Below are 5896 nucleotides of genomic sequence, written 5' to 3'. Positions count from 1 at the left end.
GTACCTGGAGCACGGGAAGGAGACGCTGCAGCGCGCAGGTACCAGGGACCGCGGGGCCTCCCCGATCTCCCCTCCACTGGGGCTGGCTTCCCACCAGGAAGGGAAAATGGACTCAGTGTCAGAACACCGCCCCTCCCACGAGTGGGGAGACAGAGATCCGCCCGGGTGTTCATGTTCCTACTAGAAAGGGCCTCACCCAGAGGGCCGCTTCTCGCTAAAGGGCAGTGGAGGAATCCAGTCTCTCCCGGGAGGCAGGTGGAAATTCCCTTTGACCGTGGCAGCCACCTTAGCAACCATGACTTTCCCTCTCAAGGCCTTTCCATCTGAGAACGTCTTTGGAGATCTGACGCCTGGATTCCTGAGGATTGACTATCCACTGCATTCACACCACTAGTGTGTTCCCTTTCTTAGACCTACACTCTACTAACCTGGGCACTCTCCCTGCTATTAGAACTTCCAAGGATTAGGAGATCCCAAAGGCTAGATTGGTGACTGGGTATTGTACTCCCTCCATCTAAACCAATGGCCCAATCCACCTCAGGATGGTCACATAAGTGCTGTTTCAGTGGCCCATAAGGGTAAAGCAAAGTGTGGATTTTCTGATTCTTCTTCAGAACCCCCCAACACACAAGTGACCGCCACCCCATCTCTGACCATGACGTCAACCTGAGGTGCTGGGCCCTGGGCTTCTACCCTGCGGAGATCACCCTAACCTGGCAGTGGGATGGACCTGACCCAGGACACAGAGCTTGTGGAGACCAGGCCTGCAAGAGATGGGATCTTCCAGAAGTGGGCGGCCGTGGTGGTGCCTTCTGGAGGGGAGCAGAGATACACCTGCCATGTGCAGCATGGGGGGCTGCCCGAGCCCATCACCTTGAGATGGCCTAAGGAGGGTTTGGGGTACAGCCTCTTCTCAGGGAAAGCAGAAGGCCTTCTGGAGAATTTCAGCAGGGTTAAGACTCTTGCCAGAGCTCTGGGCCCCTCACCTTCCCTTCCCTTTCCAAAGCCACCTCCTCAGCCCACCATCCCCATCACCTGGATCATTGCTGGTGTGGTTCTCTTTGTGGTCACTGTGGAATTGGAGTTGGGATCGGGAGGAAGAAGCACTCAGGCAGAGAAAGGAGTGGGGAGATCTGAGTTTTCTTGTCCCTCTGGGGGGTTTCCTAGGTAAGAGATTATCCTGTCTTGTTAATGGGAAGTACCATCCTCATGCATGGACTTCCCCACTCTGGAGCTGATTAATAACATTCACTCTGTAGCAAACACTTGTGAAAATGAAGGACAGATTTTCATCTTGATAATTCTGGTGATGGTGACCTGATTCCCAGCAGTCACAGGACAGAGAGGAAGGTCCCTGCTAAGGACAGACCTCCAGCAAGTCAGGTGGTCCAGTGACCCCATACCTCGTTCATCATGTTTCCTGTCAGATGTGTCTGTGTTCCTCTGAGCATAATATGAGGACATGGGGAGACTGGCCCACCATGACCACCTGCCCACCATGACCTCTCCCCATACTGACCTGCATTGTCTTCTCTGATGTGCTTTCCTGTTCCAGCAGAGGCGGGGTTGGACCGTCTTTATTTCATTTTGGGCTAAGTACTAATGACTTACTTCCCTATTGAATGAGAATCCAGATATGAGTTTGTGTTTCCTACTTCTCGGCATGTGGGGCTGATGAGGTAATAAAAGGGGAGATTTGTAAAGTTGAGACAGCAAATAAATGGAAGCCCTGAGAACGTTCCAGAATCAGCGTGTTTGCTCTGCTGAGTGTGTTGCAGGTGGGTCAGAAGGCTGTGAGGAGCCGAGTGGGGACAAGGCCTGTGCGCAGTCGGTGCTCAGTGCATCATGGGCATGATGTGCTCACCCCTCAGCTGGGTCATCTCTCTGTTCCATGTCCTTGCCTCTTCTGTGGAACCTTGTCTTACGAGGACCTGTGATCACAGGGACTTGGACGTCACCTGTCACCAGGACCTTGTGCAGCAAGAGCTTCCTGTGATAGGGTCAGTCTATGCTCAGGCCTGGGTTGGGGTATAGCCCCCCATTTTTGGGTGTTTGTTTCATTGTTCCTCTAGAACATCAGGCCTGTTCTTGATCTTGCGCACGAGTTCTTATCCATTCTCCTCTGGGTGACCCCGCGGTTACAGCAGCGGGTGTCCTTTGGGCTGTGGTTCCCACAGGCCTAGGTTGGCCCCTGCACACTGCAGTCTCTATGGTATGGAGAGATAGATGAACTTTCAGGTTCATCCATGTCTTCCCCTCCCTCTAGAGCTGTTTTCTAGATAATTCTCTAGATTCTGGAGGTAGAGAGAGGAGGAATCAGAGTTTCTCATCCTTATTAAACTTCAGTTAGTTTCTACCTTCCCTACTGCTCTGTCCTCTCTCCCCACCCTTAGTTCATTGATCCTAGTGCCGGCTCCGATCCAAGTTCTTGGATTTATAAAGCAGAGTCTAACGTAGGTTTCTATGTGATTGGAGAAAAGGACCCATAAAGCCTCAGTACAGTGTTTCTGAAGAGAGGACTCTGTGTGTTGTGTGTGCAGGAGACATGGTGTGGGGGAGGGGAGGGGCTGAGCAGAGAGAGGGAGGGGAGGGCAGCCCTGTGAGAAGCTAGAGGCAGCCCGGATGGCGAGGTGGGCGCACGGGGGGCGCACGGGGGGTGGGAGCTGCCACGGATCAGCTGAGCCTGAGGCGCATCTAGAAGACAGAGGTCCTCAGGCGCCTGGGTGGCTCAGTTGTTAAGCGTCTGCCTTCGGCTCAGGTCACGATCCCTGGTTCCTGGGATCGAGCCCCGCATCGGGCTCCCCGCTCCGTGGGAAGCCTGCTTCTCCCTCTCCCACTCCCCCTGGTTCCCTCTCTCGCTGTGTCTCTCTCTGTCAAATAAATAAATAAAATCTTTAAAAAAATAATAGAAGACGGAGGTCTTCTACCTGCTTATTCATTCACCTGATAATTGTCGTGTGCCACATACAGGACACGCTATGTTTACATCTGGGACAGCTCAGTGAGACTAAGAAGAGGGAAAATGTGGGGCGCCTGGGTGGCTCAGTCGTTGAGCGTCTGCCTTCGGCTCAGGTCATGATCCCAGGGTCCTGGGATCGAGTCCCGCATCGGGCTCCCTGCTCAGCGGGGAGCCTGCTTCTCCCTTTGCTTCTCTCTCTCTCTGTCTCTCATGAATAAATAAATAAAATCTTTAAAAAAAAAGAAATAGATTTGGGAGGTGATACCGTATAAATGATGATTAGAACCTTCATAGATGAGGTCACCAAGGGAGAAGAGAAAGGAACAGGACCAAAGCCTGCACTCCTCAGGGCTAAGCAAGCTGATCAAAGTACACACACCCAGAGTGGACTGCACAGTCCGGTCTGTGTCTAGAAGGCACATAGACCGGGGAGGCCCACCCTTCAGTGTGCACAGGAATTTCCTGGACTATGAAGATCTAGACAGTCTGGAGCAGAGCCTGAGATTCTGGGTTGATAACAAGGTTGGTGCTGATGCTGCTGGTCTTCAGATCCCACACTGAGTAGCAAGCACGTGAAGCAGGATCCCCACATGGCCATGCATCAGCCTCTCCTGTAGGGCTTATTAAATAAGTGATTCCTGTGCCCACGCCCAACATTCTAAGCTGGTGGGTCTGGGAGATGCCTGAGTATTTGGTAACAAACCCAAAGCAATCCAGATAGGGAAGCACTGAAGTCATTGATGAGAGCACTCACTGTGGGAAGGGGGATTACAGACACATTTAAATGTTTTTGGGGGCACCTGGGTGGTTCAGTCAGTTGGGCATCTGACTCTTGGTTTTGGCTCAGTTCATGATCTCATGGTCATCAGATCAAGCCCCAAGTCGGGCTCCGAACACTGCACAGAGTCTGCTTGAAATGTTCTCCCTCTCCCTCTACCCCTCCCCCACCACTCTCTCTCTCAAATAAATAAATAATAAAATATTTTAATGGATTTTTTTGTAGGAAAAAAAATATAAGACATGCTGGGAGAAACATATTTTCTCTCCCATGGGGCACAGCCAGGTGGCAGATTGAGGAAGTCGTTAGCTCAACATAAAATCTCAGAGTTACTGAGAGTATAGATATTAAAGGTTCCCATCACACAAAAATAAATAGTAACAATGTGACATGATGCAGGTGTTAGTTAATGCTCTGATTTTGCAGTATAGAAATGTATCAACCAGCCGGCTGTACCCTAAACTCACACAATGGTGTATGTCAATTATATCTCTTTAAACCTGGTGAAAAATGTCTGAATTCTTGCTCTTTGGAACTCTCCCCCCTCAGATAAATAAAATCTTTTAAAAATAAATTTATTAATAATTAAAATAAAATAAAATATTAAAAGAAAATGCAGGGCTCCTGGCTGGGTCAGTCATTAAGCGGCTGCCTTAAAAAAAAAAAACTGCCAGGGTGCATGGGTGGCTCAGTTCGTTGGGCATCTGCCTTCAGCTCAGGTCATGGCCCTGGGGTCCTAGGATCCAGCTCCCCATTGGGTTCCCTGCTCAGTGGGGAGCCTGCTTCTCCCTCTCCCTCTGCTGTTCCCCCTGCTTGTGCTCTCTCTCCCAAGTAAATAAATAAAATCTTTTAAAAAAATAAATAAGTAAAAATTAAAAAATTAAAAAAAGAAAATGTAGGAAAATGGCAAAAAGCTCCTCTTAAAAATAACTATGAAATATAGTGATAAATCATTAAATATTTAAAGTATTACCATATAAAATATTCACTTAATAAAAAGTAATCGGTAAAAGGAGTGAGTGGAAGCATGGAAAACAAAAAACAAGAAGTATAATGGCATCATAAATCCACCTGCATCAATATTAACGTTACATGTAAATGGCTTAAATAAGTCATTCAAAGGCAGATTGTTGGCCTGAAAACCAAACAAGATCCAACTATGCTGTCTGCGGTAGACACATTTGAGATTGAATTACAAATAGATTACAATTAAAGGGATGGGGTGTGCCTGGGTAGCTCAGTTGGTTAAGCATCTGCTTTCAGCTCAGGTCGTGATCCCAGGGTCCTAGGATCAAGCCCTGCATCTGCTCCCTGATCAGCAAGGAGCCTGCTTCTCCCTCTTCCTCTGTCCCTTCCCCCTTTGCTCCCCCACTTGTGCTCTCTCCCTCTCAAATAAGTAAATTAAATCTTTGAAAAAAATTAAAAGGATGGAAAATTTTATCTCAGGTAAACAACCATAAGAAAGCTGGAGTGAGGGGCGCCTGGGTCATGCAGTTGGTTAAGCATCTGACTCTTGGTTTTGGCTCAGGTTGTGATCTCACGGTTGTGAGATCAAGCCACATTTCAGGCTCCACGCTCAATGCAGAGTCTGCTTAAGACTCTCCCTCTCCCTCTGCCCCTCCCCACTCTCTCTCTCACAAATAAATAAAGCTTAAAAAAAAAAGAAGAAGAAGAAAGCTGGGGTGGATACACTCATTAGACAAAAGGAGCTTTAGAAATGCTAGTAAAGGGGCGCCTGGGTGGCTCAGCCGTTGAACGTCTGCCTTCGGCTCAGGTCATGATCCCAGGGTCCTGGGATGGAGCGCCGCATTGGGCTCCCTGCTCGGCGGGAAGCCTGCTTCTCCCTCTCCCACTCCCCCTGCTTGTGTTCCTGCTTTTGCTAACTCTCTCTGTCAAAAAAATAAATAAAATCTTTAAAAAAAAAAAAGAAAAAAAATGCTAATAAAGATGAACAGTGTCATTTTATAATGATGAGAGGGTCAAATCATCAGAAAGATGAAACAGTTATAAACTTAAATTCACTTAATGACTCAGCACCAAATACATGAAAGCAAAATTGACAGAAATTGAGAGAGAAATAGACAATATGACAATAATAGGAACTGCAATATATCACTTTCAATAACGGATAGAACAACTCTTCAGAGATCAATAAACAT

General features: G+C 48.1%; 1 pseudogene; it reads left to right on the top strand.

The window, feature by feature from the left end:
• The first annotated feature begins 4 nt into the window (after nt 1–4).
• LOC112817903 (putative HLA class I histocompatibility antigen, alpha chain H) lies at nt 5–1740 on the top strand (annotated as a pseudogene).
• Nucleotides 1741–5896: the final 4156 nt, after the last annotated feature.

The sequence above is a fragment of the Callorhinus ursinus genome, unplaced genomic scaffold (genome assembly GCF_003265705.2).
Source record: "Callorhinus ursinus isolate GAN/ISIS: 27379988/994484 unplaced genomic scaffold, GSC_fseal_2.0 scaffold3176, whole genome shotgun sequence".
Classification (NCBI taxonomy): domain Eukaryota; kingdom Metazoa; phylum Chordata; class Mammalia; order Carnivora; family Otariidae; genus Callorhinus; species Callorhinus ursinus.
Note: the sequence above shows the minus strand (reverse complement) of the source record. Positions and strands in the feature narration are given on the sequence as shown.